The sequence below is a fragment of the Tursiops truncatus genome, chromosome 18, assembly GCF_011762595.2.
Source record: "Tursiops truncatus isolate mTurTru1 chromosome 18, mTurTru1.mat.Y, whole genome shotgun sequence".
Taxonomy (NCBI): Eukaryota; Metazoa; Chordata; class Mammalia; order Artiodactyla; family Delphinidae; genus Tursiops; species Tursiops truncatus.
Genome location: NC_047051.1, coordinates 20,411,686 through 20,423,976, shown reverse-complemented (window position 1 = coordinate 20,423,976; position 12,291 = coordinate 20,411,686). Strand labels below are relative to the sequence as shown.

General features: G+C 43.9%; 1 protein-coding gene across 3 annotated transcripts in view; it reads right to left on the bottom strand.

The window, feature by feature from the left end:
* RUBCNL (rubicon like autophagy enhancer) overlaps positions 1–1,784 on the bottom strand; it is a 31,330-nt gene extending 29,546 nt beyond the window's left edge. The window contains exon 1 of one of the 3 annotated variants that reach the window (XM_033843680.2): positions 1,285–1,784. The gene's annotated coding sequence lies outside the window, so the exon portion shown is untranslated. The remainder of the gene's footprint in view (positions 1–1,284) is intronic. The other 2 variants (XM_033843679.2, XM_033843678.2) reach the window with 2 other exon arrangements.
* Positions 1,785–12,291: the final 10,507 nt, after the last annotated feature.

The following is a 12,291-nucleotide window of genomic DNA, read 5'->3' as shown; positions in this document are numbered from 1 at the left end:
GCATTAAATGTCAACTCAAAATGGGAATGCCATCTGGAAGTAAAGACACACGTTCATAGTTTCTTATTTCTATTTAGTTTGTGTTTGTATTTCAACAAAGTAGGCAAGTGGCATGTGAAACTGAGAACAACCAATAGCACCAAAAACTTCTGTTTTGTATAACTTTACATGAGCCTGTAATACTTACTTAGATTATAACGGCAATGCGAATTTATGATTGGCTTATAATATCTAAAGACCACACTGCAAACCTAGACTCTGTCTTTAAAATGCTCCACTCACTTTTCAGCCCCGTCTTCAGCTTTAGTAAGTTAGGCAGTGATTACAATGTTGAGAGCCACACAGATGAGAAGCGCTCTCGTCACTAATTACAGGCCCAGCACATGTGTCTTCCTAATGTTCTCCCACTGTCCTTCACGTTGTAAAGCTCCAAACAGCCTTCAACAGCCAAAGCAAGGTTGGCAGGGGGAAGGTTTAGAGATGGAGGTGTCTGCTTGGGCAGTGACCCTAAAGGAAAGGTGAAATCCATGGGCACACTGCCGTGAGCCTCCGACTTTGGTCCTCATAACGTTCCAGGGCTTTGGGCTTCCCTGGTGGCACAGTGGATGAGAGTCCGCCTGCCGATGCAGAGGACACGGGTTCGTGCCCCAGTCGGGGAAGATCCCACATGCAGCGGAGCGGCTGGGCCCGTGAGCCATGACCGCTGAGCCTGTGCGTCCGGAGCCTGTGCTCCGCAGCGGAAGAGGCCACAACAGTGAGAGGCCCGTGTACCACAAAAAAAAAAAAAAAAAGTTCCAGGGCTTTAAACACCATCATTATATATAGGCGGCTCCCACATGGATCTCTATTCCTGACCTCCCCTGAACTCTGGGCTAGCGTATCTTACTGCTTAGTTGACGTTTGTCAAGAAGGCATCACAACCTGATATATTCAAAATAGACACTGATTTTTCCCCCCCCAAATCTGCTCCTGCCTGGTTTTCCCCATCTCAGCAACCCCCTAGTTGCTGAAGCCCCGAATGTAGGAGTCAGTACTGACCCTACCTTCCCAGGCTCTCCATCTTTAACCTACCAGCAAGCTTATATCTACAGCCACCACCCTAGTGTAAGTCAGCATCTTCTCCCACTGGATCTCCCGCCATCTTCCCAATGGTCTCTGTGCTTCCACTCTCACCTATTTATAATCAAGTTATTCAGAGATATCTTTTATAAACCTAAATCATTCCCTTAATCGACCACCCCCATAGCTTCCCATCAAATCTGGAATAAAATCCAAAATCCTTACCTTGTCCTCCAGTCATGACATGATCCTGTCCTGCAGACCTCTCTCGCCTGTCCAACCTCCGGAAGTCCCAACCACGCAGCAAACCTTGAGTCCCACACGCTCTTGCCCGCTCTCTGGGCTCCGTTGTAATCTCTCTGCTTGGACCACTCTTCCCTCAAATGATCACACAACTGGCTCCTTCCTTTCTTATTGCGTGCCTGGGTTTATGAATGACTTCCTCAAAGGAGTCTTTCCTAACTACCTCTCTTAACGTAGTTTCCTGGTTATGCCTTCTCACATCACTTTGCTTAATTTTCATCACAGTAGTTCTCACTTCCTGATACTTCCTGTCATCTCTGTCCAGCCCCCTGACTAGAAGCTCTGGGAGAGCAGGGGCCTTGTCTAAGAGTGGCAGATGGGGGCTCAATAAAAGTTACAGACTGAATGAATAAATCCAACAAAGTGGAAATAAAGTCACGGGTAGAGGAAAGACGTCTGTGGTCGATACAACTGCTCTATTATGGTAGCAGATTTACTCATCCAGGGATGGAAATGAATCAATGTTTCCTAAAGATACAGAATTTTTCTCACCCAATGCTTACAAAGAGACCAAAAGAAGGTAATGTGGAAACTGGGTTTTCTTGATTTGTGGGTCCTCCATTGCAGGTCATAGTTTTTGGAGTGATGTAGGACATCTATGTATATCTATCATCCTCAGAACACGGCACAAGCTCCAACTCACCAGTCACAAAATATCACAGGATTTGGTGAGAACGGCCAGCGCTCACTACCTGAAGCGTTTCATCTTCCTTCTCCCGACCTCAAATCTCACTTTGTGCCCCACTTTCTCTTTGTCGCACATCTTTTCCTCTCCAGTAATTTCGAGTGTTATAATTACCAAAAACCCCACTCATGACTATGGTTTTATAAAATGCCAAAAACACAGAAGCCTGGAGTGAAAAGTGAAGCAATGTCACTGCACCAAGCCCCCACCAATCCTACTGCTTTCCCAGAAATAACATCGTCAACCATTTTATTCCATCCAGACCTTTTTCTATGAATTAACATACATATGTCAGATCAGAAGATATGTCTTATTTTCTTTTTTATATACACACGAGATCATACTAAACGCACTCTAAACATACCTTCTTTTTCTCTCATCAACATGTCTTGAGGGTATATATTCTTTTTTTAAATTATTTATGGCTGTGTTGGGTCTTCATTGCTGCGTGAGGGCTTTCTCTATTTGTAGCAAGCGGAGGCTACTCTTCGTTGTGGTGCGCGGGAGGTGGCTTCTCTTGTTGCGGAGCACGGGCTCTAGGCATGCAGGCTTCAGTAGTTGTAGCACACGGGCTCAGTAGTTGTGGCTCGTGAGCTCTAGAGTGCAGGCTCAGTAGTTGTGGCTCACGGGCTCTAGAGCACAGGCTCAGTAGTTGTGGCGCACAGGCTTAGTTGCTCTGCGGCATGTGGGATCTTCCCGGACCAGGGTTCGAACCCATGTCCCCTGCACTGCAGGCAGATTCTTAACCACTGCGCCACCAGGGAAGTCCCATTGAGGGTGTATATTCTTTACCTTAACTATTTTACCACTTTTTATGGTACAAATGTATCATAAGTTCTTAGCCAGACTCCTATTGATGAAACTTTTCAGTTTTTCACTATTATAAAATATACAGCAATGAACATCTTCAATCATGTTGCTTTCGATTGACTTTCTTTTACTAGATCTTTTCTTTCACTAGTGCCAATTTTAGTTCTGAGTCCATAGCCCATGATAATCTCACTATTTCCAAGAGAATGAAGCTACGTCAGTCATGTTTTATTCTCAATTTTCTGCACATCATATCTGGTTTTGTGTGTGAGAGATGATTACAGATATGAAATCATATGAAAAACACACAACCTCAAACAAATGGTAAGCAGTAGTGATACCTGTGTTTTTATAAACAGTTTAAAGTTAACAATTCAAGAGAATGATGTTATTTTTGAGCCTCCCAGATATGGAATCAACTGCACTGAGCAAAAACAGACTTCCTTATAAAAAGTAATTTTCATAAGCAGGTGCTTGTTCTACTTCCTTCTAGAAAGATGTTCTTGCTTCACACAAATAGCCGGCAGGTGCTGGTTTTGCCAGGTTATAGAATAAGAACATTGTAGAGCTGGAATAGGCCCACAGAAAGTCAAAGCCATATCTAAGGTCACAGCTGGGTAGTGGCAGAGAAAGGATGACAAGCCAGGTTGGACACTCATTAGGAAGCGTGCGTTTCTCTGACATGCAGACTGACACAGAGGAGAGAGCAATGACTGGAGATAAAGTCCAGACGCTGGACATGAAAGATCATCTCCATTTCTTGATCTTTGGGGCAGCAGATAAATCAGGAGATACCAAGATATTGTTGCTGGTTGCGTCGCTTATTGCCACATTGCTTCTAGTCTGTTATTCAATTAAACCAATATTCATTGAGCGTCTATTACATGACTGGCAGTGTTTTTGTTCTGGTAGCACTGGGGTAACAGTGGTGACTGAAATAAGTTTCCTGACCTCCAGTAGCTTACATTCTGGTGGAGGGGAGACAGGGACTAAACACATTCATAAATTTCAGGCACTGACTGACAGCAGGTAACATGGATCTAAGGAATGCTTGGCATCTTCTCAAAGTCCTTCCCGCTGTCACAAATGAGCTCCCTTGAATCAGAGATGCTGGGGCGCAAAGATAAAATCAATTTCCAAACACATTTCAAAGGAAGAGAAAGCCAGTTGCGAAGCTTACTGTCAGTTCTATTGAGATTTTCCTACTGAACGTAAACACAGATTACTAGTTAACACATGTGCAGCAGCAAAGGTCCTAGACAAAGGAAAGACTCCAGGACTCGACTCGCAACACCCCAAGTCATTCTGGAAGGTCCCTGAGCACTGGAGTCATTGGTCCCATTGAGAATGACTGCATGACTAGGGCTACTGCTGAGGTACAGTGGCCGCTGCAAAGATGCAACCTTTGCAAGAGGGGCGGATGACTCACCGTGAACCTCTATAGAGACCTGCAAGACAAAAGTCTTGCAGACCTTAAGCAGCCAGCATTTTGACGGTAGCGAGGAGACGGCTTTAGCTCCTAATACCCCTAAGAATCTTAAAGATACTCCAGGGCTAGGAGCAAGCATGTCAGGTTTAGGATTTAGGATTTTCTCTGCCTCCGCACTAGTACCTGAATACATAACTGGGAGCATCAAAGACTCATCTTAAATGTGACCTTCTCTGTGAGGCCTCCCTGGTCACCCTATAAATAATGGCAACTGCCCCTCCCCCGTAGTTCCTCTCCCCCTTCGCAACTATCTTTCTCTCCTTACTCCTTAGCACGACCTCTCATTTCATTTAACCTCAGTGACTAACACCCACTAGAATGTAAAATCTTTGAGGGCATTTTAAAAACTTTTAATTTTCTTCAATGATCTAGAACAGGGGCATATCATAGGTATTCAATAAATATATTGAGTATATGAATAAAAGAATGAACAAACTAACCAACAGTACCTAAGTATGGTTATATTGGTATTTCTGTTGCCCAAGAGAGGAAGCCAAGAACAGACGTCACCCTGTAGAAGAAACTGGAGATCACGACCTAAAATACTTGCCAACCATTTCCTTAGAATAAAGGGTGTTAGAGAAATCACAAACGAGAGTTGAGGGTGAAAGGTCAAATTCATTTCTCTCAGTTTCATGGTGTCTTACTGAGCATATGCCAGGTGAGAGACAAAAGCAAGCAGAGAATGAAATGACCTTTAACCACAGCATGTGAGCTCTTTGGTTAACACAGTTCCCAGGACCTCTTCCCATCTTTCTGTATCTATTCCCTTCATGCTTTGACTTTAAGCAAAGGCTAATATCCCCCAAGGATGTCTACAGACTCAAGCGATCACAGATCACACAGAAACCTTTAAGATGCCCAGTAATGCAACTCCATTGCTTCCCTGACAGTGGCCAGGAATCAGAGTAAACTGCAGTTTTGAAACAGCTGCACCTTCACTGCACATGTGCTGAACGCTGTGTTCTCATACGAAAAGCACCAGGAAGGAAACAGTGCCACACCGCAATGGCGGCTGGTGGCATCACAGGACTCCTCTCCGTCCAGGTCAACCTTTGGCAATGACCCTTCATTTTGAAGGTCTGTTGTCAGAAGAACACAGAGGAAGGACAGAAAGCAGGGTGGGGTGGGAAGGGGAAGACCCAGCCAGGGAAAAGGTCAAGGAAACCCAGATATTTGCCTAAGAAAACTGCAGGCTTGCACAAGATGCACAGATGACTAACTTTCTGTGGTCACTGCATCTGTCATACTTACCACTCTCGTTCTGCACAATGAAAATTTATGATATTTCGCGTGTTATTAGGCCAATTTGGGAACTGAAATGCAGACCTTTAGGGGACTTGCCCAAAGTCTCACCATTAGTAATCGGCAGAAGTAGAATAAAAATAAAAGTCCAACACCTGATCCAAAGCTCCTTCCACTGGTATTTACATGTTCCCTTTGGGCTGAAATTAGCAGGATATTTTCAATTTCTTTAGCAAAGTAATTTTAAGAATTTCCCCATCAAAACTGTCACAAAGCATGGGATTAATAACCACACAGCTCCATATATTTGATCCTATGCCTTTAGAACAGTTGTCCCCAGAACTTTATATGACTTCCTGCTTGGAAAAAAAAAAAACTTTGCATTTACATCTCCAATATAGGACTATTTACTTATAAACCTTACATATACATAGATATTCTAATACATTGTATAATTATAAAGCATCATTGAAAAGATGCAAGAACACAGCATTTTGTTCTTGTTTTCCAATGAATCATCTTGTACCCTAAAGGTACATAACTTCCACTTTGGGGACCACTGCTCAAGTAATGCTTTACTCAAAAATCAATAACAGGGGCTTCCCTGGTGGCGCAGTGGTTAAGAATTCTTCCGCCAGTGCAGGGGACACGCGGTCAAGCCGTGGTCCAGGAAGATCCCATGTGCCATTGAGCACCTGAGGCCATGCACCACAACTACTGAGCCTGTGCTCTAGAGTCCGCAAGCCACAACTACTGAGCCCGTGCACCACAACTACTGAAGCCCACGCACCTAGAGCCCGTGCTCTGCAACAAGAGAAGCCACTGCATTGAGAAGCCCACACACTGTAACAAAGAGTAGCCCCTTCTCGCCGCAACTAGAGGAAGCCCGCGCGCAGCAACGAAGACCCAACGCAGCCAAAATATAATTTTAAAAAAAGAAACAACAAAAAACATCAATAACAAAAAGGCTTATACATTAATATAATTAGATAACTAAATAAGACTTAGAAAAATAGTAATACAAAAATTTACCCAAAGTAAGGTGTGGGTACCTGCACTTGAAAGATAGCTAGATTCCCATATTGGGGCAAAATAAACCGGGGAGCTATATTATTGAAAGAAAACAGTCTGACAGTTCCTCAGCTGGTTCAACATCCAGTTACCATTTGAACAAGCAATTCCACTCCTGGCTATATACCCAAGAGAAATGAAAGTATATGTTACCACAAAAACTTCTACGTGAATTTTAAAAATCGAGATGTAATTGACACACAGCCCTGTATAAGTTTAAGGTTTACAGCATAATGATTTGATTTACATACACTGTGAAGCAATGATCACAGTATGTTTAGGGAACATCCATCCTCTCGTATAGGTACAAAATCAAAGAAATAGAAAAAAACGTTTTTTCTTCTGATGAGAACTCTTCGAATTTCCTCTCTTAACAATTTTCATATATAGCATACAGACGTGTTAATTCTATTATAATCATGTTGTATGTTACATCGCTAGCACTTATTTGTGTTATAGCTGGAAGTTTGTACCTTTTGACTAGCTTCATCCAATCCCCCTCCCCTCCCCCTCCAACCTCATCACTGGCAACCACAAGTCTGATCTCTTTCTCTATAAATTTGTTTGTTTTTGAAGTATAATCGACCTACAACACTATGTTAGTTCCCGTTACAAAACAGTGATTTGATGTTTCTATACCTACATGAATGTTAATGGCAGTATTATTCATAATAGCTAAAAAGTGGAAACAACCCAAATGTTCATCGACGGAAAAATGGATAAACAAAGTACACTACAGCCATATAATGTGGAATTATTCAGCCACATCCTAGGAAGGGAAGTACTAATGCATGCTACAGCATGGAGGAGCCCTGCAAACATCCTACTAAGTGAAAGAAGCCAGTGACAAAAATATTTCTTATGTATTTATCTATTTATGAATGAATGAAATGTCCAGATAGGCAAATCCATAGGACAGAAAGCGGATTAGCAGTTGCTTTGGGGGATGGGAAGATAGGGGGTAACAGGTCAAAGGTAACTTTTTGAGGTTCTAAAGGTTCTCAAACCAACTGTGGGAATCCTGGCACAGACCTGTGAAGACACTAAAACCACTGGATTGTACACTTTAATTGGGTGAATTCTATGTTATGTCAATTCTATCTCAATCTCAATAATGCTGTTGAAAAAATGAAATGGGCCAAGTATGCATCTCCCTTCAAAAAGGTCTGAGAAGACTACAGAGCCCTGGTATTTCGTGTGCCACAGGGATCAAAGGAGCACAAGCTGTAAGTCAGGCTGAGAACAAAAGCACTGAAAGCTAAAAGGGGAAAAAGAGAGTAGATAAAGGGAGTATGGAATAAATGTGCCTAAAGTAGGCATGGAGAAGGGAGAGAGTAAGTAGAAGTGAAAATGCCATGACTGAACTATGTAGGAAAAAAAAAACCCAAGGGAGAGTAAGGACAATACCATCAGCATGATGGCTGAATAATGGGGAACCGATTGTCTACACTGAGGGCTCCAAGCGTCCACCCTTATCTTTACACAAGCTCTGCAGGGGAGGTTCTGCTGGTCCCAATTTAGAGATGGGAAATCAAAGTCAAAGAGATTAAGTATCATGGTCATGTTTGGTTAAGTGCCTATCTTTTAGAAATATATACAGAAGGATTTAGAAATAATTGATAGAATTTCTTGAATTTGCTTTAAAATAAAACAGTGCCAGTGGGGGGATATGGATGAAACACAATTGGCCATTTTGATCATTGTTGAAGGTGGGAGAAGGGCACATAGACTGTTCTCCCTACTTAATGGTTGAAATTTTCCATAAGAAAATTCCCAAGTTAAAAAAAAAAACCTTCAACATGTGCTATATCTGTCTGTGTCCCTAAGTTACCTCTCTGACCCCCTTATTTAGCTCTGTACCCCTACACCTCTATACCCCTCTGCAACCCTACACCACTATACCCCTTTACACCCCTACACCCTCCTACCCCCCCGGTCTTACTCAAATTTACCTTTGGGTTGAGAATTTCCCTATCACCCTGTTAAAAACTGCATCCCTACAAGTATACCCTATCCCCATTTACTGCCATTTTTTTTTGCCACACTGCACAGCATGTGGGATCTTAGTTCCCTGACCAGGGATTGAACCCATGCTCCATGCAGTGGAAGCGTGGAGTCTTAACCACTGGACCACCAGGGAAGTACCTGCCCTGTTTCTTTTTCCATAGCACTCATCATCATCAGTTCATTACTAACACTTAGATGGCATTTACTATGTGCCTGACACTGTTCTAGGCTTTCTACACACACACACACACACACACACACACACGAGGTTGTTGATCCTCCTAACAACCTATGAGGTAGATATGACAACACTGTTTTTATTTTACAGATGAGAAATTGAGGCACGGTTAGTCAATGGAGCCAGTTTCCCAGCCAGGCAGTCTGGCTGCAAATCCACATTCTTACCTACAACAGCACAGGGGTGAAGGGAAGACCTTTAAATAGCACGGATCCAAACATCACTCCAGATCATGAAAATTCACCAGGCGCCGACCGGCTGCTGTGAGCCTGGCCACATCAGTAGCACTGACACGGTTACCTCCCTCAGCCCAAATCTCCATCAGGACCACAGTCTAAATTAAGAGTGAGAACCTCCCCCAAAAAAGATCTTACATAGGTCACAGGACAGTTCAGATGATTTGACAACTGAACCGTACTGTTTAAAATACCCTTAATATAAGCATATACGGAAGTTCAGGTTTCCTCACCCACCAGATTTAAACTGGCTGTCCCAAAAGCTGTCTTCTAAGAACAATTTCCAAAGAAAGAAAGAGAGGATAGGGAAGTAACTTACATATATTTTCAGGACTCGGTTGTTCTCTGACCCACTATAGCTTGTTGGAATAAAAGGATGTAGAATGTGAGGATTAAAAAACAAACAAACAAACAAACACTCCACCCTCCAATTTTCATCACCTGAACGCAACCAGAGAAAAGCACGTGCTGGCTGTGATTACTGAATAGTGTTATTCAATGTTATTTACCAGAAAAACTCTGAGGTCTAATCTGCATTTATCTCTTTTAATAAACGTAATGCTAAGGATCTAAGAACAGAACTCAAGAATTTTTTAAAACAAATTTCAAACATAATTGTTGGGTAAATCACATTGTGTGTAGTCTCCTCCAGCTTTTACTCATTTGCCACCTGCCAGCCTACTGTTAACCGATGACAAAAACACTTTGACTCTGAAACTTCCCTTTACATGCTGAGAAGTATTTCTTTCACACGGTCCATGTTCACGTGAGAAATAAAGCATTCGCTCAATATGGAATTATTATCACTATTTTGTGGATGAGAAAACCGAGGCTCAGAAAAAAGAAGTAAAGACCACACAGCAACTTGGCAGCAAGCTCAGGGTCCTGAATCCCTGCTCCAGAGCCCTTAGTCTCACTCCTGACCACCTGTATGTGTGGGAGAAAACCCAGCGCAGATGTTAAGAAACAAACACAAGAGTACCAATCAAATGTAATTGTTATGCCAATCTGAGAGAAATTCTCCACTACTAGCTGTGTGACCTTGGGCAAGGCACTCAACATCTCTGTGCTTCAGTTTCTTTACAGACTTTTGTGAGAACTAAATGGATTGTAACATGCATATCAGAGTCTGGCACACAATAGTCTATAAAAGTTAGCTTTATTATCACCCTTTGTGTTATTTTATAAAGTATTAGACAATCTAGTTTTTTTATAAACTTATTTATTTATTCATTTATTTAATTTTTGGCTGCATTGGGTCTTCGCTGCTGCATGCGGGCTTTCTCTAGTTGCGGTGAGCAGGGGCTACTCTTTGTTGCGGGGCGCAGGCTCCTCATTACGGTGGCTTCTCTTGTTGCGGAGCACGGGCTCTAGGCGTGCGGGCTTCAGTAGTTGTGGCACATGGGCTTCAGTAGTTGTGGCTCGCGGGCTCTAGAGCGCAGGCTCAGTAGTTGTGGCGCACGGGCTTAGTTGCTCCGCGGCATGTGGGATCCTCCCGGACCAGGGCTCAAACCCGTGTCCCCTGCATTGGCAGGCGGATTCTTAACCACTGCGCCACCAGGGAAGCCCCTAGACAATCTAGTTTTATTTCCCAATCTCTTAAATGAGTCATCTTTCAACTCCTTTTAGTTAAAATGGAAAAGCCAGTCAGAGGTCTTGTTTGGTATCATGAAAAGATACAATATGACATACAGGCTCTAGCATTGCTCACTTTTATAGCCTCTGGAAGGGCTGGACACGCTTATCTCAAATGGACTGCTTAAATTTTAACAATAACACAACCAACCATGCGAATCTCTCCTTTCAGTGTTAGATATATGAATCTAAATTTGGTAATAAGAGAAACTCTTCTAACTTGTCCTTGCTAACATGTGCTATGATTTGTGTGGGAAACATTTCCGGAGCTCTTTACCTAGCTTCCTCTAAAAGCATTCGAATTAAAATGCTTATTCTTGGATGTCTATCCTTGGCTCTGACAGAATTTTCCCCGCGTCAGAAAACAAGAACTCCAACTTCAGAAAGCCAACAATGTTTTCGGAGCTAAACCTGTTCTCCTGAAGAACACGTGCGATCAAATCTAACCCCCCAGCCGCTGCAACAAAGGCTTTCAACTTTTGTGCACTCTCCGAGCACCTCCCCCGCTTTGTACCCGCCCTAAAGAAGCTGATGAACAAGGCAGAGTTCCTGTCCCCTGATGTCACACTGTGCTGGGCAGTTTCACGATGGCTGTGCCGTGAAGAGGAACTGCAACAAGAGATTGAGAAACAGACGCATCTCGCCCCTCTGACAGGTAACCAGGAAAAGGCCCGCACTGCCGCGAAGTTCCTGCCTTAACTCGGCTATGAGCAAGGTTCCGTCGGTGTCCAGGAAAAAGGTGTGGGCAGCAATGCTTAATTTGTACAAACCACACTTTATACTTTTCAAAATACCACCCTCCTTCCAATTCTCTTCCAAACCACCCAGTGAGGTGGGGCAGGAACCATCCCCACGCTTCTCACACTGAAGTTCAAAGAGGTTTCCTGACTTGCTGAGACCTCTGCTATTCGGCCTCAGGACAGGGTCTAAGAAACCCAAGTCTGCCGACCCTCAGTCCTTTGCTCTTTGCCTGCACATCTTCAATTTAAAGATCCTTCCAAATTGCACTGGCATAACACAGGGCAGCTCTTGAATATCCCCTTTCCTTTGAGTCTTCGTTCCCATTAAGGCTAAAGGACCCCTCTTCTGAAGGTGTTCCACCTTCTCCAAGCCGACAGCATCAATTTCGCAGGAGGTCGGTAGCAAACCTCCCGCGCGGCCACGGGCAGGCGGGGTGAGGGTGAAACGCAGCATGCGCTATCCCCGCTGCAATCTCAGCAGGTGGATGTCACACCTGGCGCCCGGACGAAACCTTGCGCGGCGCTTTCGCACTCTAACGTAGTTCAGTTAAGCAGCCCAAAGTTGCTTGCCACCAGGTTTGGGCGTGTTAGGCGGGTGCTGCTCCGCAGACCTTCGCCTGCTGTGTGGGCGCTTTTTGTGGAACCGGGAAAAGCCACCGAGTCCGGAGCCCAGCGTCCGGGACCACGCAGGGCGTAGGGTTCGCGCTTACTGAGAGTCGCCCTGCGCAAAAGTGCCTGGTGATCCGACTCCTGCGCCCCTCGGACCCAAGCCG